The sequence below is a fragment of the Agelaius tricolor genome, unplaced genomic scaffold, assembly GCF_023055355.1.
Source record: "Agelaius tricolor isolate 1412-34295 unplaced genomic scaffold, bAgeTri1.0.p SCAF_6, whole genome shotgun sequence".
NCBI lineage: Eukaryota > Metazoa > Chordata > Aves > Passeriformes > Icteridae > Agelaius > Agelaius tricolor.
The window spans coordinates 26,378,554-26,405,618 of record NW_027269266.1 but is presented as its reverse complement, the minus strand read 5'-3'; the positions used below and the strand labels follow the sequence as shown (position 1 = coordinate 26,405,618).

Below are 27,065 nucleotides of genomic sequence, written 5' to 3'. Positions count from 1 at the left end.
TCGTTGCCATGGGAGCAGGATAAGGAGAGCTGGTACCCTGGAGGCAGTGACTGGGGACAAGAACAAAAAGGAGAGGGATAAGAACCTGGAACACTGCACATCCAGGGAACAGACTGATGTACACATCCCCCTGTATTTTAGGAAGCCCAAGCTGCCTTATTTCCAACCCACATAATCACATGCATGATGGGGCCAAGGCCAGAAAGGCAAAATTTGGCAAAGAGAATATTAACTACCTGTTACTGAAGTAGTTTGCTTTTTTCTGACCAGTCTGGTAGTTCTCTCTTCCCTTTGAGCTCATTTTAAAATACTCATGCTATTGACATACAAGGTGAATATCCATGCTCACAGTCTCATATCTTCTGGATCACTAAGGAAAAGACAAAGACATTTATCCATGGAAACAGAAGATTCACAGTTTCTTCCCCTAGCAAGTAATACATTTTCTCATAGGAGTGCCATGACAATTCTAATACTGTGAGGTTTTGGCTTACACAGAAAGATAATTTTTTAAAAATTTGGCTAAATATTTCTACTGACATTTTTCAGTAAAAATATAGCACAAAAATTCAAGCAATATTCTCATGTCATGGGACATTACCATGCTCCAACGGGGCTAAAAGTGCTATAGAATTTGACTGTGGTATTTTTAGCTTTGAAGTAAGTTACTTTAAATTAGGTTGTCATTTCCTGTCTAAAAATCATGTATTTCAATTTCCATTTTCCCAAATAGCAGTCGTTTTATATGGAAAAGATCAGCAAAGAAACTTTTCTCCTTTGCCTTTTCCAGGCACAGAGGGTAAAAATGGCTACTTCTTTTTTTCACATGCTTACATATCAAACTTTAAACCCACTGTTTATCTGCATGATTTTATTCCCCTTCCTCCCAAGTCTGCCTTGTATTCATGTTCTTTTATTCTACAGTATGAGCTGATTGTTCAAGCTCTATGACCAAACCCCTCACTTTGTAACCTTTTTTGAAAGTGTACAGTAATAAAAACAAGCAGGAGTTGTCAGTGCAGCAAAAAAATAGAACTGCCTGTTATATGCAAAGTACATCTTTAATGATGTTTAAAAAGAAGCTAAACATCTCTATGGGAATTCTTAAAACACTTATCTCTTAGGCTCTTATTTAGTTTTGCAAGTCTTTGTTGTTTAACAAGCACGAGAAATGGGTCATCTAATGTTATATTAATCAGTAAATTAATATTTTAATTTGATTTTCTTTATAGTTGAGATGCTTGCGGCATCTCCAGTGTTTTCTCTCTCTGTACACTGATGTTAAGCAGTATCATTATCATACTGTACCTTGGGGTTGTGAGATAACAGGGTCCAGTGACAGCTCTATTCTTAGGAGAGTGGGAGGTTTATGATGACACGTATACATTTTAAATGGCACATGGAGGCTCTCGTGCAATGAAATGTCTTACAGCTGAGTCATAGGCTTTTCTACATTGGGCTTTTCGGTTCATATACTTGAAATCACACACTTTCATGTCTGAGCAGGTGATACATTTTGCCAATTTTTTGATAAGATCTTTACAGTGTGGTGGAGTAAAAATCTCAATGATTCAGGTTTTTGCAACTAGTCCTATTTTGAAATTTTTTGATAAGTTGCAAGAGATATGACTATCAATGGATGAAAAGGGGAGAAAATGACAATTAACTCTTATTATTTAAAGATTAAGTTCCAGTCAAATCTATTTTTTTCAAATATTCAGTTAGTCAAATACAGCAGGCTTGTTGACACAGGAAGAGACACAAACTTTTATTTAACATTATCAGCTCAAATTATCCTTTTGAAATGTGCTTGGAAGTTCAGAATTTTGATTAGATCAGGCAAGACTGTCCCTGTCCCTTGCACATCTTTACAAGAGCTGACAAAGAAAGCTTTCTCCTTTTTGCTCTCTTATGCATGACCTTTAAACAGGTCAAAATAGCGCTAAGATGGAAATGGTTCACAGGTTACTGTTAGGTGAGTACAAAGGAAGAAACAGTCTTTGTTCCTTTTACCTCCTTAGTCACAATCTGACCTTCTCACCTTCTCCTTTCCCTCCAGACTCTGTAATTGAGGATATTTACTACATCAAAGTTCCCATGTTTAGTTCAGGCCCCCTCCCTCTGTTACAAATACACAAATCACACATCCTAGTGCATGCTCGCTCTGGTCCAATGGTAAGCTACATGTCTGAGTGAAAATATATGCTTGGTGATACCCTCACATACCAAGGTCAAAGCAAATCACATTCACACATTCCATATCACACTTGGTTTGCTGGCCATACCTCAGCAGATGCACCATAACCATATATGACTGTAAAACAGCCAATACTTTATTGTTTCTTGAGCTTCACTGGCTTTGTAACATAGTCATTCACAAAAATGCATCCAAATGCAGGTTCCACTTATGCTTGCAATTGGGCAAGTGCAAAATTGGCTCAGGAGGAATGTAGGCATGGTGCCAGTTTCCTTCTCTTCCTCTCTTTTTTTTTTTTTTTTCTTTTTATATTTTCTTTTATTTTTCAAATAACTTATTAATGTGAAATGACATTTTAAACACTGCATAGCACAGGATTCTGGGTTTGGGGACTGAGTCATGTCTGGCAACCCTTACTCTCAGTCAGAAGCTTTTTTTTCTTCTCTCAGAATAGTGGTACCAGCTTTTCAAAAGATAAATCTGCCTGGATTGAGTCAGCCTTGAGGCCAGAAATGTTGTGTGGGCCGTTGGCTGGATGACTGCACCAGAATGTTTTGAAGTTAAAATAAATGGAAGACTCTAAATGAACGTGCTTATTATTTTAGCATAATAATAGAGTTAATGCATAATCTTACATTATGAGATCCATGAAAATTTTTGTGATAGATCATTGAAAACTTGCAGGAATATTCACATTGCTTTTGATTGGTACAGGCTTTCTTTGAGGAAAGTACTCACTCATTTTTTACAAAAGCCTATAAATAGAATAACAAATGCCTGATTTAGCTTGAATTAGAATGAAGCTCGGAGTCTTATTCAATGTCAGAACTCTTTTGAATTCAAGAGTAGGCTTACCTCAGTTTTCATATGAAGGACTTTTCTAAAAGCATGAAACTGCAGAGGTGTTTGGCTTCATTGTGAACGTTTCACACATCTCTAGCTATCATGTTGTTAAAGTCAGCAATTGCCAGTGTCAACAGGATGAGTTTGTTACACATCACTGAATGTTCAGGGACAGGTTTGACGCCCTGTATGATTTTGAAGTCTCATTTTTTGGAGCCTTCACACAAAACAAATAACATCTATCTTCAAAAGGAGTTTTTTCAGCTCCAGTAGCAGGAAGGCAATGGACTACATAAGCAGGAGCAGCAGAGGTGTCTTAAAAAGGTGTGTGCTCCAGAAGTGAGTATGCATTGAAAAAAGACACAGTCTGCTTAAATTAAATCAAGTAACCTAAGGGATCTGGCTACTCTCCCATTTTTACAACACATGCAAAAATAAGTTAGGAAGAAGTTTCTTCCTTTAGCAACTTAAAAAATAGATTGAAGTTCCAATTCTTCTGTCCCAAAAGCACAGCAATATTTTCTCTCTCTATTGATTATCAGTCCACTTCAGTTGAAAACAGTCCTGACTAAGATCAAAATTGCTTTGAAAAGATGACTTTAAACCTGATAAAGTACCAACACCACTACACTATGCTATCAGATGGGTATTTTTGGAAAATGAAAGTAAATCAATATTAATAATATAAACCAGAAATTGATTGATTTTGCCATTAAAATATGTAATGGTGAAAGAGCCCATATCTAATTATTTCTGTTAAAGTCTATAAGTAACGTATTAATTAAACTGGATACATGAAAATATCTGAAGACATTTGTAAGACTTACTTGGGTCAACCAATTTTTAAAAGCAAAAGTTCTGCCATTAATAAACTGCAGAAAGATCAGAGCTGTTAAGCAATGAGGATGAAAGTCACATGAAAGGATGACTATGAGAAATCTGAAAAAAAAGAATTTGCAGTCTCCATCATTCTCTGTCTTTTACAGTCTAATAAGTTAACTTGTACTGACTGGTAAGAGAGGCAATAAAAACTGATAATTCTTTAAATGACACTAATTCCAGGATGTATGCAAAGCCTTACCAATGCCTTAGCATCTATCAAGGACATATTAAATAACTCAAGATAGTGGATTAATATTGTGGAACCATCTTCAGAAATACTAAACCATCCATTCCAACATCCTTACTAGCATTGATCATGAACCATTGAATCAGTACTTTATGTTCATTTCCTTTCATTTGCTTTATTTTACACTGGGGAATATTTGCATTTGTACTACATTCCTGTTTCACATCAAACACACCCGAAAGTTCTTACCTGCCTTAATGCAATAGTAACTTTGGTAGCCAGTTATTGTCCTTGATAGCTATGCTCATATCCCACTGCACCCAACAGAGAGACTGAAATAGCAAAAAAAATGGGAAAAAATGAAAAGGAACATAAAGACCCAAAAGGCCAGTGATCTGATAAGAAAACCAACACAGGATTGAGAAATTGGTAAATTTGTAAATTAACATCTAATGTATGTCAATAAAGCTCTAGTAATGACTTAAAAAAAAAGTTAACAAAAGCACCACCAACAAAATGAGGAATTAGAAAGCACATTAGAGCAATCAGTAAATCATTAAATCATTTTGAAAAATAATCAAAATCACTATACAGAACTGAAAACCACTAAGTCAATCCTTATTGTCAAGCCTAATGTGATCCAATGTACTGTAGTGAGGGAATAGGAAGGAAGTGTCTACACCACATGTTGAATTAAAGGGAATCAACCAGCCATTTACTTTCATTTATTTAGTAACCTTTGTGATGAGATCATCAAATATATTGTCTCCTCAGGAATCATAGAAGGCTGGTATCTTGTTCTTTTTCTTCTATCCCCCTCTTTCCAACCTGATTTTTCCATCAGACTACTTGACCACTTAAATGCACAGGAATTTTGAGGGAAAGATGTTTTTGTTTCTTACCAGAAGGAAAACATACTGAGATATTATGCTGACAGATTAATTTTAAGTCACTCTGAAGGATTCACTAATGGAATTCTGAAGATTACAGTATCATATTCTCATGGAGCAGTGCTCACAACAGGCTATGCTAACTGAGACCAATAAGAAATAATTTGACGGCAAATGGTTAGTAGAAGGAAAAATGTTTCCTGTTCCACAAAAGCAAAATCAAACAAGAAAAACATATTGATGGCAACAAATTACCTATAAATCTAGAGATCACTTTATTAAACAGAGAGGACTTCCCTTGTCTCTTGTTTTAGTAGGGAAGCATTCTGCTGTTGGAGTAATTTGTTGTCAAAAGTGGTTGACATGAACTGTGCTCCTGTTTCTTCTGTCTCACTTCCATGATGGGAACCTGAAACAGCCCTACCTGTAGATATTTATTCTGTAGAACACCCAAAGGAAGGTGAAAAGGATCACACAATGGGTAAGACTCATGTTTCCAAAGGCAGTCAGTATAACCAAAATCCATCTGAGTGACTCGATGGCTCACTGTTCACTGGCTTACACGATCCCTTATCCACACTGTCTATAAATGACTTGGTAAGCTTGCAAGAGCTTGCAGAAATCCTTTCTTTGGTCACTGTAGTCCCTTAGTACAATTGTCTCTCTAGGCAACACTGCCTCATTCTGGCTAGTTACAGATTAATTTGAATATTGCTATAGAGCTTTGTAATGTGTCATATTTATATTTTGAAAGCAGCAAATGAAGTAAGTGCCTTTAGATTTGGAGTTCCCTTCACCTACTTCAAATCTGCTGGAGTTCATATGTATTTAAAAGCCTACATATATTTTTTTTCCTGTAGAAGCTGGTCCAGTAGTAGATACTACCATACTTTGCAAATCCTGACTCAACTATATCAGTACATTGTGGTAGGAATATTACTACTGAGACAGCTTCCCTGCTTGGGTGTACTTCCCTTTAATTACTCCAGCAGTGTAAATGTAAATTTGCACTTCATGTTACTTCTAATACTCAAGCTCCCACATAGTTTGAGATTATATATTCATAAAAAGATGAAAGAGATATCCCAAACAAGGGATTTTCTTTGAAGAAGTATGGTTACACTGTCTCTTTTCATAGGGTTAAACTGGTTCACTACCTGCTTCCATGATAACAGTAATAAAGTCTCAAATGAAAGTTATAGATTATAAAAAGATAATGAATATACTACTGGATATAATAATAATTATTATAATAATAATACCAATTATTATAATAATAATACCACCACTAAAAATGCACCATAAAATTATTGAAAGGTTGTACCAAACAATCTGAAAAGGAAGGAAGCCACAGGTTTGATTCTTTGTTGTTTCTTGGGATAATTCTAGTAGTTTATTTTTCACTCTTGAATAGCTTCTGCACAATTTATTGTCATTTTACTCAGTAGTAGTGCTGGTTATGTATCTCCACAGAGTCAAAGTTGGAAAAATAAGCTGTTTATAATTTCAATCTTTTATCAAAGAAAGTAAGTCAAAATATTATTAAGTGCAAAATTTCCAATTAGTGATAGCTGAGGCATACATTATCAATAGCACTATATTACTTTTTTCTGCTCCAATTTGTCTGGTAAAGATTTTGTGTACCTATGAATTTATTTCTTGTTTTCATTGTATATGGAAACAGTGTATGTACCAAATTTCAGTACATGGGGAGATCTGCTGACAATTTACTTTGACAATTCACAATTTGTAGAGCATAACTGTTTGCTAAATCATGTGGGTTTGCTCTTGCTCTAATCGATTCATATTTTTTTTAAATGTGGAAAGAACAGATAATGTTTAGCCAGTAAAAATTAAAAAAACTTAATACTCTGTAGATGATTTGTGATTCCCTTCTTCCTCTCATATTCATGCAAGAAAAGCTGTTTGAGTAAACAGTCACAAATACTAAAATGGAAGGGCATAGGCAGACAGGAAGAATGGCTTTTCAATTGGTTACTTAAAAGTCTTCCATTAGGTGTCAGCTGCTTACATTTCCAAACATTATATCCCACAATAATGAATAAAAGACTTCCTAATAAAAGGAAGGCTTTTTAGTATGAACATTATGAGTGCCTACTCAAGACTAAGGTTAATTTTGTGCCTTGCACAAGCACTTTGGCTTGCAGATAAAGAGCTTGATTTAGGAATGGGTCACACTCCACAGACGTGAAATATCCATCTGTTGTGTGAACAGTCATACTCTGGAGTGAATGGAATTTCTCAAATCAGAAGAAAGTAACTGAGTATTTTGTGATATCTGATCTCTCCCCCACCTGTGGAAACCTATTGAAGCAGCTCTACTTATAAGGCATTTGTCAGAATGTTAATTGGAAAAATGACTTCATTGTGTGAGTCATACAGTCACCTCTGTGGACCTCATTAGGTTTAAATGAGCAGACTGAAGGCCAGAGCAATCATTCTGAACACAGCCATATGTTGGTGAAGAAACTCTCTCAGAAATAGGCTTGTGGCCAACTCTGGGGACTTACAAATGACTAGATGGAAGATGGAGGCCTTCATGGCAGGAAACACATTGGAAACGCTGACATATGTAGCATGTTCCCTATCGCAACAAAGGACAATAAAAAAAAAAATCTTTTAAAATAGCAGATTCACTACCTGGTAGGTTTTCAAATAGCTGGCAGCTTTTGAGTTGGGACAATGATATTTTTAGGTGGCTGTAGAACATGCTTATGTGTAGCTGTGGGCTTCTTTGCAGGACACTCCATAGCTCTGGTTTGAAGACCTTTGGAACACAAAACATTTTGGTGAGAAACGAAGTCACTCCAGCCTGACTTCAAAAATTAACAAGGACAATCAAAATGAACAACTGGTTGTGTCTGTGACTTTCTGTGAGAATATAAGCTATATTTATGGAACTGCTTTTTACCTACATTTGAGAATTAGGTAAATCTGGATGAGAGTTTAGTAGAAAATGAAAACAACTCTGTCCCTCTCAGCAGCTAAGAAGTAATCTCCAGTAGATGTAGTACAAAGAGAGTGACATATTCTACCATTAATTTAATTTTTTTTAACCTGAAAGTTTCTGCTATTAGGATATCCAGACTCAGAAGTGCCGACAAAAACATTATTGGAGGATATCTCATAGTAAGAAATCTTATCAGAACAAGTAAATGGAAGGAGCATGGGATACCTATCATCTTCTTATGTCATCTAAATATAATATAAATTTGCAATGAGGCTTAAAGTCATTTACAAAGCTTGATTAGCAGACAGGGAATTAAAGTCCTTATACTTTTCCAGAGGATAACAGTAATTAATATAGTCACTAATATCTACTGCATAGCCTCCCCCAAAACAAAACTATTGAAATACAAGACTTCTGTGATTACAGATATGTCTTAGCTTAAATATATCTATTCTGAAGCTATAGATTAAAGTACTTCTGGGGGTGTGAAACTCTTGATAGTCTGACCTTTATAAAATTTATGTCAACTACTCATATATGTCTGAACTTCTGAGAAGTGCAAATATTGCTTCCTTTTCTCAGTTGTGCACAGTCCTTTTTCTATCTAACCTCAAAATAAACAAGAATGAAGAAAATATTTTTTAAAACTGACGGCTTACTACAACTAAGCAGAAATAAAACAAGAAGCTTTTAAAAACCAGCGAACTATCAAAAAGAAGAGTGAAAATCTGGACATTGTCATCACTGCTTGAGAAATTGTATCTACTCAACTCCACCTTCTCACATGATGAAAGACAAATCTAAGATATGGCCTTGAGGTATCAGGCTCTCCAAAACTCTGCCCATGCAAGTTATGTTCTTCCAAAAGGTATAATTTTATTACACTTAGTGTCATAATTGGAAACACAGAGATGAACAGCATTTCACAAAAAAATGGCCATAAAATCGTATGCTCCCATAAATAAAGCAACGAAGTAACAACTTGTTTGTAGCACAACAAGAGGATAAAAACTAGGAATTAAAACCCACTGACCCTTGTAAAAGCTCTCACATCCAAGAAACACATGGTCCTTTGCCCATGTACTCACCCAAGAGACAAAAAATATGGCCCTAAAGCACAGAACTTCATTTGTAACACAGGCAGTAAGCTGGGTATCTGCACCAAAACACCTGACATTTAGAGGTTCCTACTCTGGATTCATTAATAGATTTGGGATTCATAAGGCTCACCTAGTCTTTATTTCATTAAAGTTCTAGTCAGAAATTTTAAGCATCTATGAAGTTACATATCACTTTTAAGGATATTTCCTATTCCTGTGGATGGATGTAAATGTAGATACTGCTATGTCACCAATATGACTAATCATTATTACCCAGCCAAGTACATCTGTCTAGTCATATTCATCTTTAAAGAAGTATCACAACCAAATCTTCAAAGCAAAAATTTGTCATGTGAAAATTCTTTCTTCTTTCTTTGAAGTCCCTTTGCAGTTAGAGGTGCTGTCTATGGAATATAATCTGGCATGCACAGCTGCTTTCACGCTGAATGTTTCAAATTCAGAGCTTTTTCTAGAAAACCAACCAAGGAACAAACAGCACTGAAGTTTATGTGAACCAATTATTCTCTGTGCTCAGCATTGAAATGTTACGATGGTATAATTCACTTAACCACAGCCTATGCAATCCCTGTGGATAAACAAACTCTTTGTCCTTGGTGTACCCATAAATTCCTTGTTCCTCCTCCCAGTGCCTAACTTCATGTCCATCCTTAAATTATTAACTCCCAGAGCAATGTCTTCCTCTTTGAAAATAATAAAACTATCCGCCAATTGTTGTTACCATGTAAAAAATTAATTTTTCATAATCACATTAAAGAAAAATGTAAACATCTACATGGTAAAATTCTGCTATTATTAATTAAAGACTTTGATTCAAAACCAGCACTGTCTCCTCTAGAAATGAATATCCATATTTAATTTTAATATTTAACAATTCTTTTCAGTAATCAGCAGAATTCATGGAAAAAAGCTTGCTTGATTGTCTACACACAATTGATTACTGGTATAGATTGTAGTTTAGTTCCATAAAGTGGAACTGTGGTTTGAGCATTTTAAAACACAGGTTCATGTATGTTCAATATTTTGTTCAGTTACACTATTTGCCAATATTTCCTCCAATTACAACAATACATTCCAACTGCCTTTTCATAAAGCCATCTTTCTCATTTATCTTTTTTGTCCGCTTGGCAAGAAATATCCATAATGATGACTCTTTTCCTAACCTTGTATTATCAGACAGGATAAAAAGCAACATCAAACACCTGCTTCTCTGAGGTACGGCTTAAAGTTATTTGTTCCTCAGCCTGTGTCACAGATGACAATGCAGAAGGTACTTTTCAGTTTATTGATTAGACTACTGGGAAGTTTGCATTTTTCTGAATCAGCCTCTGCTCAGTGCCCTGCCTCTGTGCTTCCAGCTGTCTACACTTCCAACGCTCCATTCCAGTTTGAACACTCTGTTGTTCAAAACTCGTGAACTAAATGAAAGCTTCCATTCCATGGAGCAATAAGGCTTCCCACAAAGTGGCTCAACTGTTAGACACCAGCCTTTACAAATATTTAGGCAAGTCTTGCTCTGCATCAGATACAGAGAACAATATACATACGCAAGAGTGAACTCTTGCCTCTGATTGGAGGTTTTTTCCAGCCTGATCACCGTTTCTAACAAATTTAAAGAAATAAGGAAATGGAATGTAAGAAACTAGAAAGACACACCATGGAGAAAATTAAACAGTTCTTCCTGAATTGCTATTTTTTTTTCATTTAACATGAGCTATTTTCATTTATTATTAGTTACACTGTTAAATTAACTGGAAATATATAATTATACTTTAATAACTCTATTGTAAGTGCAAAGTACATCCTTAACTGGGAACTTACAAAAATGCTTACATGATGCAATACTGACATAGGTTATAGATTTCTTGTGTATTTCAAGGGTTTGTAACATTTATAAATATCTGCAAATTAAGAATTGATAAAATAAGAGTATGATAAATAAAATGCAATTATTTTTCTATGTTTCACAGATCATACTATATGCCAAATAAGGTTCTTCTGTGCAACCTTGGCCACCTGCTTTCAAGCTTAATAGAGTTAATATTCCCCACTCAATAACTATTTTGAGTCTGGTAGTGCAACCTACTTCACTAATGGTGAATCTCTTCCTGGCACACAAATACTACTACTAGTACTGATGTATATTTTTTCTTCTTCTCTGTCTGCTGCCTACAGAAGAGCCATACAGCATACATGCAAATTAATCTGTGGGAGATAATCCCAGTCCCTCAGTTCACCTATTTTAACATCAGGAAATAAGGAAGTTCAGTACTGAAAGCTCTGTAGCTCTAGGGCTTACAGACCATTGCCACAAAACATATTTTTCTGCATGTATTGCTTAACTGTTATTTTGGACTAATTTGTTAGTTAAGTTTAATTACATAACAGTTGCGCTTACATATCAATACAGATTTCAAAACTCCTGGAAAACACTTGCTGCACTTACTAAAAAGTGCTTTGCAGCATTCCCTTTCTCTATTTTATTGTTTCCACACTACAGAAGTGCACCAAATTCCCATCCATTTCCTTTGCTAGTGTCAGCTGGTGCACATCCAGGCCTGTGGTGGAGCGGTTTGGTCTCGTTCCCCAACTGGCTGCTAAAACTTGCTCCTTGCATCTCCTCTCCCCACAGCTCACTGCTTCTCCTGGCTGCTCTGCTCTTCCTGAGGGCTGCAGTGGCAATTCCCAGCCCTGGGCATATCTTCTCATCCAAGCCAAGCCAGCACCCAAGCCTGGCCCTGGTGCAGTGCGTTCGCCCCCCATCCTCACCCCCAAAGGAAGCTGTCAGTGTTTCCTTGGCAGAGCAAGGCTTGGCGAGCTCTGTGCTCTGGAGCTGCGGCACGGGGCTGTGGCTGGCCTTATCAGCCTGTGAAATTCCACTGAAACCAAGGGGATTTCTGCTGTCAGGAGGAAAGCATGCAGAAGGGCTGTCAGGACTGGGATCTTACATACTACTCATGAGTGGAAGAAGGAAAATGGAAATCTTTTCAATGAGCCTCTTTGCTTTGTAATATAAAACCATGTAATGAAAGAACATTCACATCATTGTAATTTTCTCGTGTTTTATACTTCAGTCATATTTTTCATAGCAGTTCCTCAGATTTATTCATTTCAATTTTTTATGTTATTTCTTTTTTTTTTTGTCGTTGTTGTTGCCTGTTTATTATTGGCATATATTTTTAGTATTTTTCCTTTGGATTTTTTTTTAATTGACAGGATTTCATCTCTGTTTGTTAAAGAGAACCAGCTGTTTTCTTCAAAGATAATTTTCTGAAGCTGTTGTGTGCCATAATTACACTGCAATTACACAGCAATATCCATAAAAGCAGATGAGGATTCTATGTGTCCTTCTGACTCATTAGAAGTTGCAAAAATGATGGATGCAGTCTTTCCTAGCTTGACTATTGCCCTCTGTTGGCAAACCCAAGTCCTGTCCTATCAAGAAAGAACTAAGGCAAGGAATAACACAACCTTTGAAAGATCAATTTCAGTTTTGGTAACAGAAACACTGAGATGATGCTGAAGCTGGGAAGTATTTTCTAGGTGCTTTTTATGGAGAACACTTTGAGTGATTTTTTTTAATGTTTGCAATAAATCAGTGTTATGTAAATTTTGCACATTTTCTGATAAATTATTTCATTTCTCATATAGTTAAATTACTTGAGCAATGATTCTCTTTGCAGTTCAGTCTCACATTCATGTAATTTCCTTGCAAATTCCTTCAAAAATTTCTTACTTTTAAAAATATGGTCAAATTCTATTCAGTTTTGTTTCTTCAGATGTTCTGACATGAATAAGTTGAAAGAAGTCAAAATATGCTCTTATGGCTTTAGAATACCTTAGATCTTCATGTTCTGACTGCGGAGAAGAAAAAAAATCAGAGAGCTGCTATTTTAACTCAAACCAAAGCAGACCAAACCTGATTCCTTCTGAATCAACAGACGAAAAACATTTTCATTCTGGAATAAGTTCTGAAATAATTAAGATGACAAAAGAGAACAATTAAGATGGGAAAGGTGAGATTTGGATGGTGAGATTTTGGGAGGTGTGGAAGGAGAATGGGGTTACTTGGTTATTTTTGCGTTAAATATTGAATCAGGTTAGCTGTTTAGTTTTGTTCATTAATTTCTGGTTAAGATTTAGCACGGTCACTTCTAAAGATCCTTCATGATGAGCCTAAGCTAAGCTAAAGGGTCAGTGGGCTGCTGGCACTGATTTTCAATGGGCTCTTGTGCACTCCTGTCAGAGCAGCCACTGAAGGTTGATTTTGCAAAAGACTGGGGCTAGGGCAGAACTTCAGAAAACAAATTCATTTCATTAAAATCCTGCAAAGTTTAATGAGACCTGAAAATCAGAAGAGACCTATCAGCACATGGATTTCTCCTGATGCAGTTTCAAAACATTTACTTTGGTATGGGCAATAGGGAGTATTCTGGTTCTGAAGTCAACTGCCCCACTAAAGCATACAAGGTGATTATTAGTCCTCTAGTGACTTTCAGCAAACAGACCATGTTTAAACAGCAGAGTTAAACAAAACTCAGTTTAGAGAGTCTATTCTGGAGAAAAATTGCAGTGGAAAATGAACAGGCTTTAATTTAATTTTATTTTATGTCTTTCTAGCTGTCATATCATCTATAATTTATATCTCAGCTTGCAGACTTTTTAGATGCTCAGAATTTGAGTGTTTCCTTTAATGCCAAACAAGGATGAGATTTTAAGGCTAACACAAAGACAGGAATAAATTTTCTAATGTTCACATTTTTTCAGTACTGACAGCTAAGGCAACTTGAGTGAAGCTTCATAGTCAGTGACTTCTTGTTTAGCATTGCTGACTTGACTGAAAGTTATTTTATATTGTCTTTTTCCTCTCTTTTCAGTAACAATTCATTAGTATGTCCAAGATTTTTTTCTCCATGAAATTAGACTTGCACACCAAGACCCTGTAAATGTAGTAAAAACCTACACCAGAGAAAATGGAAATATGCAAAGGCACCCTTTGTAAAATGAGGAACTAGCTGTCCGTCCACTGCAAATTCACTATCAATTTTGAGTTTCTGTGTAGGACAGCAGTTCTTTCAATAAATAAGACAATTGCATAATTGCAAGACTTCCAGCTTTCTCTCCATCCAGTGATTGCTGACTGAACTGTGTTGATTAGCTTTCAGTACAAGGCTTGACAGTGGCTCTGCAATCATTCTGCACAGCTCATACCAAGCAGTATTTTAATTTGTTACAAGAAATACCTGCTGAAGTGTGTTGTTGAAGTCACAGCTTTCATTCTGCTGGTCTTGTAGAAGACACCACTTTTGATGCCAAGCATATATTTTTCACAGCTCCTTTGTATTTTTCTTCCACTATCACTCTTCATTCAAGATTTAGAGAATTTTTTTTAAACTCAATTATTTACAGCAATAAGATAAAAATCCCCACCACAATTACCCCTATTTTGTTAAATTGTGAAACAGTTTATTTATCAATTCTGTCAAATATCTAGTAGTGAAAGTCAGCTCTTTCCCAGCTCAGTTTATACATTTTGCTACTATATATACTTAAAATATCAATAGATAGGAAATTAGAATTCAGCTAGCAAAAAATATTTTTTAAATATTGCAGAGACCACAAGCACAAAACCACAAAAAAGTAGTATTTTTGCATGTATAACTAAGACAAAATATGCAGCAGTTAAAGCTCATACTTTTCACTTTTCTCCACATGTACAGATCCTTTACATTTTTTGGAGCATAAAATTCTGATGTTGAGATTGTGACTGCATGAACTGCATAGAATTAAAATATTATTTTTATCTATCTAGATTCATTAAAACGTAGAGAGGAAGAGGTAGAGCCTAAAGTTCAATTAATCATCAGTGTCTGAAAATTATGGTGTTATAGTTCAATACACTCAAAAAAAAATCTGAATTGTGTTTACTGGCTTCTAAATTTTCCTAAATGCTCACTTTATTTGTGTTGTCAAATCAAAGATTGCATATGTCTCACTGCAGGAAATATAAGAAAAATTGACTGGGAGGTAAATACTCTGGTTACTGCATGCAGGAATTGCAAAGATGTTTGCTTTAGGCATATCAGGACATACTGTCCTGCTGTAAATATAATGGTTATTAGGGAGTGAAAATTTAGGCTCAGTGCCACTGTAGGAGACAGCTTTTTTTTTTTCCTCCTTTGGTGGTTCTTCTGAGATTAGTATTCAAGCAGTGCAATATTTCTGAAAAAAAGATGTTCTTTAGCCCCTCTTAGAAGATTGTTTTAGTGAACTTGGCAATGGCACTTTCAGAGGTGCAACAATCTGATGATTGCCATTCAACAGTTCAAGCTAGTCTGTTTTAAATATTTCACATTTCTCTTTGAAAGCATATAACTCATATCATATCTTTTATTAAACTCTGCTGTCAGGTAATTTTTGGTTTATTTTTGAACTTTCATGCTGGTGTTATGTACTCAATGATGTGATATGTATGTACAGTACATTTCTCACAAACACTATTAGCTTCATTATTTGTGATTTAGGATTAAGATTTGTCTTTCAAATCCACAGTTTCTGTCAACTGCAATCATTTTCTGCTTGCCTTTACACATAAGATCAATGCTCTTAGAGTTCAGGTTTCTATGACTGTCACCCTGAAGCTGATGGTATTTCTGGTTCTTTATTGCCTTCTGACATATCAGTACACTTAACTACAATTTTTCTCCAGTGCCTGAGGCTGAGTTGAATGAAGTGGTCCTTCAGTCGCATTCTGTCATCTGTGTGTTGACCACGACCTTCATGGTTTATTTATGATTAGGAGGTTATGTCTTTCCTTACTCTAGCAATGGTATTTTAGCAAAGTTCTTCATCAATTTCTTAGTTCTGCAAATACCTTGCAATTTTGCAGGCTTGCTCTCTGCAATATTCTTCAATAAATAATAGGAAGCTAGCCTGCACTTTTAGAGAAACTTTCCTATATATATTTCCAGTGCCAGCTTAGATTGTCTCTTACATTGTCAGTTGTCCTGCAGAGCTGGACAAATAATGAATGACCTTTGCCATCTCTGGATTGTACCACTGTGAGTTGTTAGATGACATTTTACTGTGAACTAATGATCTGCTAAGGAATCTGCTCGATTATGTATCATCTACCTGGGAGTGAATGTGTCTGGCAGACACTGAAAAGGATTAAACATGAACAGTTTACAGCAGGATGAGACCTTTTGGAGCTTTGAATATCAACAGTTGATAAAATATGAACTAGGCATCATTAGTGTTTCAGACTATGTATAGTGTTAATTTCAGTTGGGATTATTGCTACTGTTTAAACTTACACTATAAATTGAGGAACTTTGCACTTCCTTGTGCAAAGCCCCTTAGTGAAATTAATGACATTATGCATGTGAGTAAACACCAGAAGATGACCTTAATTTCTAGCTTATTAATCAGAACAGTTCTACAATACCAGAGAAAAAAGGATGTAAGTCTTGCATCAATAAAGTTTAGGTAGATTTACCAAAGCTACCATCTAGCTGAAAATTATTTGTTTGCACAAATAAATGAGTATCTTCTCACACATATATATTCACAAGAGACATATGGATTAGGAAGAAAATCAATTAAAAATTCCATGTTGCTGTACTAGAAAGAGTGATTTCCTCCTACACAATGTTTATATTGTGTTATAAATCTAGTGGATCATATCTCTCTTAAAATCACCTGAAATTTCTTAAATTTCACTGCCCTTAGGCAGTTAACACTAGTGCCAAATCTTCACCTAGGCACTTTTCACATGCAGGGGTTTGTTGTCCTGGTATCCTTTATGCCATACTTCTTGTGAATACTCTGGATTTCCTCCAGATCCTTCACCATCCTTGCTGCCCTTCTCTGGCCATGTTTGAGCACCTCAACATCCTTCGTAAACTGAGGAGCCCAGAAGTGGATGCAATACTCAAGGTGCAGCCTAACCAGGGCTGAGTATGTGCTGTAGAGGTGCTGCTGATAGTTTCAAACACTTTGCTGCAGATTTTAGCACACCTTTTGGTGTTATGTAAGAAGTAGCATTCATAGTCATAAAGCCAACACTTCTGAGCAATTTTCAGAAGAGAAGGCTTCTTTAAGGCAAGGGTACACATCGGGACCCTTGTCTAGCCTCTAACTTATAAAAGCATATAAATCCATCATTTTACTTTAATACAGAAAGTACTATTAAATGACATTAAGCACTTTGTTAAAGAAAAAAGATGTATGGTCACATTTTTTAATTAAGCCAGAAAAATGAAAATTGCAAATGAAAATGCCATGTAGAAGAAACACACCATCGCCCCCACTGTCAATTTTGGAAAGAATATTTGCACTCTTTTTTTGTTGTATATTGTCTTATCATCACCTCTTTTTCTTCCTTCTTCCTCTTCTACACCTCACCAGTAAGCAGAAGAATCACTTCCACTTTATATATGTGAATACAGTTTTCTGAGCATGAAGACCATGACTTTTTTTGAGAATCAACTTCCTCACAACATAGGTGCTCTTACAAGAATCTCAGACACACAAATATTTACTCATAGGTTTTACACTACATCTGAATAAACTCATCATTGGTCAAGTGTCTGGAATCAGTACTAAGAAAGATCTGATCTATTTGATGGATGTGATTAGTAATTCTGAGTTAACCTCTTGGATTGTACACACTGAAGATAGAAAAAAAACAAAAACCCAAACAACCCAACAAAAGTGCAGAATCAGTTGATCTTGACACATTAGTCACAGACAAATGGAAATGGCAGGACACAATTCCAGTAATGAGTGTCATAGTCCAAAGAACAAAATCACAGCTAATTTGTAAAACTGTTAACACACATAACATTTACCCTTCTATTTAAAAATCTGCATTATTCAAAAGGCTTAAGGGTAAAGAAGCCAATAATACTTGATGATTCATTAGTTTGAAAGGCATACATGCTCTTGTTAAGACAATTAAGGCTTTGGTCACAAATCCTTTGGTTTTATTGATTTGGCAGAAATCATAACCCTGGCTCGTTTTATACTTAACACTGAAGAGCTCTGAACAAGGGGAAGATAGGTTAAGCAATTATTCTGTGATATTTGCATTGAACTGATCCTGCAGTTTAAAAACACCAATCATTGACCAAATGCTGTATTATGATGTAATGTGGCTACAGCAAGTGCCATTCATCCTGCACAAAAGGCAAATAGAAGGCTTCTGTATTAGTATACTGAAAATTTGATTGGATAAAATGTCAAATAAGTTTTTGCAAGCTACTCAGAAAAAAGCCTTATATTATCTATCTAAATAGTACCTTTTCATAGCTGGAACTACTACTTACAGAGGGTGCAGCTTTACTTTCTTTCTAAACACCCTTTCAAATATACTGTTGAAATCCGCCTTGCAATCAGTAGAGTTTCCTTATAAAAGAGTTCTATATTTTAACTTTAAGCCCTCTGTTCTGTTTTGGATACATGAAAACCTTTTATTGGAGATGTTCCACTCAGAAGAGAGAGATTTCAGAGCCATCATGGACAGTTCTCTATAAGCATCAGCTCAAAGTCCAACAGATGCCAAAAAGAAAAACCAACAATAAAATGCTGGGCATTATCAAGAATATAGCTGAGGATGAAGATAAAATATAATGCTGTCACTGTCAACTGCATGCAGCACTCTCCATATCTGCAGGACATAGCAGAGTCAGAAAAAACAAGAAAAGAACAAATAAAATTACTAAGGGCATGGTGCAGCTATCTTGAAAGAGACTACCTAGACACAGGGTTACCTGCTGAAATTCATTTCAACTTGGATTAAAACAAGAAAATTCTTCTTTATGCAAAGGGCATGGATTGTGTAACTTCCTGCCAAAGACAGAGTTGGAGGAAACAATATGTTCAAGAAGAGATTAAACAAAACCATGGACAACCATATCCAAAAGCAGATACCGAGGGAGACAGGTGGGGATGCACCCTCTATTGTCCTTCATCTGTTAATTGTGGATGTTAGGGCAGGAAACCACAGTTAGTGATCAGGCTTGAGGCCTTCTATTGCAAGTGCTAGATAGGGAGCAAGATGGACTTACAGATGAGATCTGTTCAAAAAACAAGATTCTTTAAGCTGTTTTACAAGTAAGGGAGTGAACATGTTACTGCCAAGAATAGTCTTTCTAATGATAGAAATTTTATATATATATACGTGTGTGTGTGTATGTGTATATATATATTTGTGTTTTCTGTTCAAAAATCATACATACACTTCAGGAGTAAAGAGGTGTTTAAGCAGACTTTGAAGATGTTTTGGGGTTTTTTCTGCCATTAAAATGACAAATAAATTAATGAATAGTGAAATATAAATAAAAATATATTGCAAAAAATCCAATGTATCATCTTTTTCAACCTATATTGTCCTTTAATATTGATTTTCCATCTTTTATATTCACAATATGTTAAATATTACTGTCAATCTAAAATGTTTAAAAAAACCATCATGGAATATTTCAGGAAGTTTATCTGAAATTCATAATTTCAATATTTTCTCTAGAAGCCTACTTTTAGAGGTTATCTTCAGAGTATAGTGTTGTCAAATCAAGAAAATCTGAATGTCTTAAATTCATTTGAAATGTTTTTAAACAATCCCAATTCTTATTATTTGTAGAAAATATTTGGATAAAAGCAGAAAACAATAGCCAGTACAAAGATGTTGTTCAAAACCAGTAAACATTATCACTGTATCTGCCAATTTAGTTGTCATGGATTATGAAACTAGTTCTAAACTTCTTATATTAAAAGAGTTCTGAATAAAAGAAACTGGCACTGTTCAAAATGTTTATCATTAGAGGTAGGACCTTCCTAATTTTACTTCACAACTAAAAATACTCCTCATGCAAGTTAGGATCTTTATTGACTGAAGAACTAAACTTCCATTTTACCTAAATCTTCCTATGCTAGTCAGCTCCAACATCTTAAAACAGTAACATATGGCCAGCAGCTTGTCAGAAAAAGGGGGATACTGAAAAATTTAAAACATAAAATTTAAAGAAAAAGGCTTCTCTTGCCTACTTTTCTGTAATGTCACTGTAAATCTATCTCAATTTGAGCTTATTTAATTCTTGCTGCAGGATGGACAAATAATTTGATGCCCTCAAATAATTCTAGTTTTTGAGACTAGCTGGAACCCTTACAGAAATGTCCATAGAAAGAGTCTTGACTTAGTAATTAGCCTGATGTTTGATGTGTTGGCATCTCATGAGATGTCACAGTGATGAGTAATAAATTCACATGAACCCACAGCTTCATTCACGTTCTGCAGGAAAATACAAAACTGTGTGCTTGTAAGGATCACAAAAAACAATAATTTGTGAAGACTGGATCATGCTCACTACCACAGGAATTATATCAAGTTTAGATACCTTTTAGATAAGTATTTAAAAACAAAGTATTAGAGAGACTGGCAGTATTTTGATCATAGCACTAATCAAGTGGAGTATTGTGTTAGAGTTTCACTCGTGATCAAATTTTCTTCTAAACACACATCTTGCAGAAGCAGTTTCACAGGCATCAGATGATGTGTGACAAACTGGGGAGCAATTGGGAAATGTGTCTGCAGCTGAAAGTATTAGTCTTCATGTCTAGTGGTACTTTGGGGTTTATTTTTCCTATGCTGCAGAAGGACGAAGCCGCAACCATTGTGAACTTTCCCATACATACATAAAGCATTTACAAACAGCCTGAAATCCCAGCTTTCCACTCTGTCACTCTCCCAGCAGGACTAAATCACTGAGACCAGTTAGAATCAAGAGCCTCTCCATCCTCTGATAGAGATCTGCAAGGTTTTCTGGTGATGGTAGTCAGGCCACTACTGGTCTTTCAAATGTTACATGAAACATGAAATCACTTGGCTGGAGAACAGGTTATCCTCTAGGCCTCAAATACATAACAACAGGTGCAACTGAGAGAGTCTCAGAATAGCTATCTGTCAAGATGCTTTGCTTTAGGAATTCACAAACACAGGTTCATAAGTTAGACTTGGTCAGTGCAAGAACTTGTTATATTTATGTACATGTTGTTCCACAATACAGCTAATTATAGCTGTCAGAAAGACAGAAACCTCTAATATCAGCAAAATTTTCCAGATCACAATTTTTTAAAACTGTCTGGCTTTTGAAACCAGCTCTAAACACCCTACTATAGGAAGAGATATGTAAAATGCAAAATGCCCATGTCTGGTATAATTTACAGCAAGAATAATGCAGAATTATTTGGCAAAATCAGGAAAAAGTATTATAGAAATAATGTAATAATAATAAAAGTAATATAGAAATAAAAGTATTATAGAAAAGTGAATAGAAATAATACATCAAGGTAAGCAGGTAGCATGCACACAAAAGGCATTTGAGGAGTTACTTTTAATAAGGGGGGTTGTGTGCACTTTGGAGGAAGCAGTACCACTCATTAAAATGTACACTTTAGGTTAGTCTTCTCTTAGGAGTTAATAGGGAATTAATCATCTGTACACCAGGGAAGAATGGTTTGATCAATACTGAAACTATAACCTTCACTGAGGCAACATATCTAATAAGTACATCTTGAATAAAATTCCTTCATGCACTGACTCATTTTTCTTAAAACATGAAACCAAGAAGCATTAGACTGTGTTTGGAGTGAGGGTGATCTCAGCAACACTTCTGACTGGTCTAACCAAAGTGTACCCATCTATACACCCACAGATAGGCAATAAGCACATCTAATACATTATTAACACTGAGTAAAAATAATAATGGATCAAGAATTAAACTTTCATGAGCAATATGAAGGTCTGGTGTTGTGGCTATAAAAGAAAAAACAAGCTAAACCCCATATTTATCTAAATTAACAGAGAAAGTTAGATTTCCTTCTCAAGCAAATAACTAAGGTGAAAAAATTCTCTATACAAATTGAAGCTTTTCACTGTGATAGTAGATGCAGTAAAGAGTGCTGAATAGCTTTGATTTTTACATAATTATATTAATCAAAGCATTCTAAGAGAAGTATTAGATCTAAAAAGTACAATATAAGCTCTAAGTTCTATTTTGATTCATTCTACCTTTTGCATTTTTTCTTTGATTTTTAATGGCTGCACTGGGTGCCAAGTTGGACTAAAAGACTGGCAGAAAAAAACCATGGTATATTTAGTATATCCAGATAAACTTTACTAATGAATAGGTAAATTATTCCCTGAGTTATCTATCCAGTAGTCAGAGGATCTAATCTATTGATTTACTTACTATGGGGCCTGCAACTTACTCTAATAAACCTTCTGATGCAGCTCTTATATTATGTAATGAGCAGGGAAAAAGAGAGAAGTTTTAAGGTTGAAAGTTAGTTATTTGCAAACCAGATACACAATAAAGCTGTGAGATTTTTAAGCAATTCCCCAACTTTCACACCTTTGCAAAACTGTTTTAGCTAATGCATATTTCTTGGGTGGGACTGATGTAGTGCAGGCAGCTGATTTGCCCTGTATTTTTTAAAGGAATAAGTAAAGGAACAGAGATAACCAAGAAGTAATGCTTATCCCAATTCAAGAGAAGCATTTGATATCTACTTGTTTTATTGTGCCAATGATGCAGTGTAGAAATACTGCTTTTGGTACATTTAATTAAAAAGCTCACTATTTTTGTCAGACCTCTGGCACCAACCACCAGCTAACTATTTCCAAGTGCTTACCAAGAAAACCACTGCTGGGAATAATGACTTTGGCACAACTGTGCTTCTTGCTTCTGTCTGATCACCCTGTGTCTTGTGCAAGGACAGCTGAAATGCTCTTTTGACAGCAAAACAGCAGAAATTGAGGCCTGTGTCTTAAATCAATGAACATGTTAGTTGAACTGAATTGTAAATAGTGGTGATTTATCTGCTTCTATATTAACAGATAAAACAAGGCAGGAAAATAGTGTAGAGTGGACAATCAATGAAAGGAATCACTCTGACTTTCTGAAAAAGAAAGCTGTTCATAGTCATAGCGCTTTTAGGGAATGGAGACAAAGACTTTGCCCTCACAACACCTCTCGGGCAACTCAGATTTACTATAAAAACCAAAAGCTTTATGTCAGAGAAAAGAATATCTGGAGAATGTGTGAGGAAAGGAGAAAAAAAAGTACTATTGTGGTCTAAAGAAGATATACTTTTACCAAAGTATAATGGGTAAAAGTGGACTTGAAACCCAAATTGCTGACTCACAGTTTACCATTTCAGAGAAGTGCATGCATCAGAACCATCTTACTTCCATGTCTTATTTTACTGACATTTTTATTACATGATTTTTAAAAGATGTCTGTGGTAGTGCTGTTTGGGAAAGGGTTGAACAGCAATTTACAAAAGACACAGTATATGTAAAAACTAAGATGACTACTGCAAGCATCTAAACAGAACTCCTTGGGTGGGGAATTTGTTCTCATGAGACCAATGTCACTAGGCAATATTGGCTCCAGTTCTTCAAACATTTATATTCATCCTTCTGCAGTCATTCTTAAATTAAATTTGGGTCCAGTTAACCCAAAGTGGTTTCTTTAATATAGTCTTGAGAAGGAGCAGGGCTCAGTGCACAGGTGGGAGATGCTCAGACAGCAAGACAATTCAGCTGCAACTCATGAGCAATTCAGATCAGTTTTAATCATAGAATGGTTTGGGACTAGCAGGGAAATCTTCAGCTACATCAAGTTCCTCAGACTCCTGTCCAACCTGACCTTGGAAGTTTCCAGGCATGGGGCATCTAACCTGGGAAATATGTTCCAGTATTTTGCTTCCCTCATATTAAAAAAAAATAATCAAAATCCTTATAACTAATCCAAGTCCTGTGGCTATGTTACAGGATTGGCAAAGGGGTCGTGCTGCAATTGCAGATGCTGCCTAAACTGATCAGCCAGGAAGAAAGGGGCACTCTCACTGGCTCTTTCAGGTAAGCAGACATATTCCAGGGCTCACAGGCCTGGGAAAAGGAGAGTTTCCTACAAGGAAGACAGCTGAACTGAGCCATGTTAATCTATTATGTAAGTAAGAATAGTAGAAAGTAAAAAATTAAATGGAGGGGAAAAAAATAAATGGTGGCCAAAATTAATTTATTTTTAAATATTTGAGCTGAAACTAGTAATAAAGTAGAAAACTAAATGTCAAAAGATTATTATCCTGACAGTGCCTCATCTAGTAGGGTTTTCAAGCCCATGATTAGCTTTGGTACCTTGTGTTGTGAAGAGCTTGGCTTGCAAGCTGCAAGGTTAATAAGTGCAGGAAGAGATACAATGCCCTAACTGCTCCCGTTTTCTCAGCAAACAGATGATGTAGAGTAATTATCATTCACTGATAACTGAGTGTCTCTCTTTTTAGATCTTGTATTCTCCATAAACTGATTTTGTACTTAGAATAGAATTTTCAAGAAATCAGTCTGCCAACATAATATGGTCTTGTTATTGCAATACTTTAGCTTGTAAACAACTTCTCTACTTTTTCCCTATTTTAGATTGACTGAATTCTGTACATAATGACACATTTATGATTAACAGTGAGCTATTTACCCTGGGACTTAACCTCTGTTGGAAAGCTACAGACACTCAAAATTCAAAATCACTTTTAGAAAGCTACAGAAACTCCTATGTCTTCGAAAAGTGGCACTGAAGTAATTTATCAACCGTAATACAATGAAAGCAAGAAAAAAAAATTAAAAATCACCTGTAAATCATTATTTCAGTATTAACTGAATAGGTTCAATTTAGTATTTAAAAATAGAAAATCCTGATATCTGGGGATTGAATTTCATTTTGGCCTTATCAAGGGCAAATCAGAAGTCAGAAGTCACTCAGAAGTTGGAAGAAAGCAACAGAGGAGAGGATGAAGATTTTCAATAACTGCCAGCAGCATGTGCACTACAGGAGAGATCAGGGTCCTGACCAAGTGTTCACTGTATATTCAATTCTCAGCAGTTTTGAGAATACTTAGACCATGTTTCTCTCCTCCACTTGAGGAATGAACTAAATACCCTCTACTCCTTAGAAGAGTAAGAGTGTGGAAAAATGTATTCATTTGCACTCAAAAAGTGTACTTTTTCTTTCTTTTTCTTATCTACACGTTCAAAAACTTCTCTTTCTTTCAACTGCTTTTTTAAACCTTTGAAGCTTGGCAAAGAGGTCTATGCACTTAAGAAAAACACTAAAATGTTGAATCTGCTGTTTCAAAGAGGTTCATTTTGATTCTGATTAGAATTTCTTTAAATGCAAGTCCAAAACCTGTGGAAAATTAGTCAACATTATACACTGGCAGAAAGCAGTTGGAGACCCCTCATTGCCAGCATCACAATCTCCTTAATTTATTTCAATCACGATATTTAATAAGACATCTCAAGAACATCTGTTTGAAACTTGCCCTCCTCATTTTTCAAAATCTCTATGCCTGAACACATGGAAGCCATGCATTAAACACAATCAAAAGCCCATTCCAAAGATGTATGCTTTCAGCAAGAAAATATTAGGGTGGAATAAAAGTACATCCCCCATCCCCTTCAAATCTCCCCTTAATAAAGGGCTAGCATTTAATCTCAGTTTACACTTGGATCTGAACATTCCTAAACAGTGCAGTTCCACACAACTTAGAAGAGTTACTTAGAACACACTCTGGTTACAGACCTTGAAGTAAAACAGCCTCCTTTGCTCACAGATATTTAACCCTTTGTGTGCCAGCTATTCCACTGTCTGAAAGCCTATGAGCCAGCTTGTTCACCTTGCAGGTGTTCACCATCCTTCCTTCCTTCACTGTGCTACTGTGAAGAATGAAAGGAGCAGTGATACCCAACACTGATTTATGGGGGATAACTTTTGTGCCTTTTATCTGATGACAAGGTGATTTGAAAGACTAAAATATAATTTTGGCAATGGGCTCAATGCTTCTTTAAGCCAAATTCTCTGACTACTGGGTTATGGAGCCACATATATTTTTATTCCATTCCTGTGGCCTAATAGATCATTGATTACCTTCTGCAGAGAATGGATTTGAGCATATGATCTAATCCCTAGGATTTTCTCTAAAAAAAGAATGGCATCAATGTGTTACCAACGTCTGATTAAAAGAAAGGTATGAGCTTTACTTCATTACTTTATTTTCAAGAGCAAAGCACAGATAGTCCCTTTCAAGGAAAGGTTTCTGATGCTTTTGGTCCTTAGTTACCATTGCCTTAGAAAGGCAGAATTTGACATACAATACTGTCAAATTGCCATACAACTTTAATCTTAATAACCCCCTACCTATCCCTCTACTGCACCCCCCTTCCTCCCACAAATACAGGGGGCCCCAGACAGCAAATTCCTTATTCTTAGGGCCAGGTGGCATTGCAGTAGCTGGTGCAGCTCATGTCTCATTCACAGGGTAGGGTGACATGGCAATAACAGCCAGGTATAAACTGACACATGTATGCATAAGACTTCCAAAAAAGTTTCACTAGCTCACCTTTGTTCAGGTCACCCATCTTGAGTCAGCTCTGTCCAGGCTTACAGGTGATCCTTCCAGAACCATGTTAATCCTGAGATTAAGAAGCAGCAGTTTCTGTCTTTGTCCATTATTACTGCATTATTTTACAGTATAAAAATCAGAGCCTGGCTTTATTAGATTCTATCCTTTGCCTCTCATCTCTCTTTCAGAGTGGGAGTGAGAAAGAGAAAGACAGTAATTAAAAAAAACAAACCCTAGAAATCAAAAGTGTAAGATTTACCACTGTTAACTTCATGAATTTAGATTTTGCCAAGCAGAAAAATACATTTTGAAACACAGCCAACATCTATAATCTTAACTCTTGTTCTAACTTAATTTTGCTTTAAGGTTCTAACTGCAGGTGTTTGGGGTTTTTTCCCCTCAGCAGTTTAAGACTACATGCTTGTTGCATCAGACCAAGTTTGCTGAGCTACTGAGTTCCATTACACACCCACACAAAAGTACAGTATCACCTCATAAAACACTTCCAGGCTTCATC

The 27,065-nt window shown here is 35.8% G+C and overlaps 1 long non-coding RNA gene across 2 annotated transcripts in view; it reads right to left on the bottom strand.

Moving 5' to 3' along the window:
- LOC139591377 (uncharacterized) overlaps positions 1 to 26,803 on the bottom strand; it is a 28,100-nt gene extending 1,297 nt beyond the window's left edge. The window contains exons 1-3 of one of the 2 annotated variants that reach the window (XR_011679628.1): positions 26,546 to 26,803; positions 4,359 to 4,441; positions 237 to 370 (exon numbers count right to left, since the gene is read on the bottom strand). This is a non-coding gene — a long non-coding RNA (uncharacterized lncRNA). Of the gene's footprint in view, positions 1 to 236; positions 371 to 4,358; positions 4,614 to 26,545 lie in introns of those variants that run through there. The other variant, XR_011679627.1, reaches the window with a different exon arrangement.
- Positions 26,804 to 27,065: the final 262 nt, after the last annotated feature.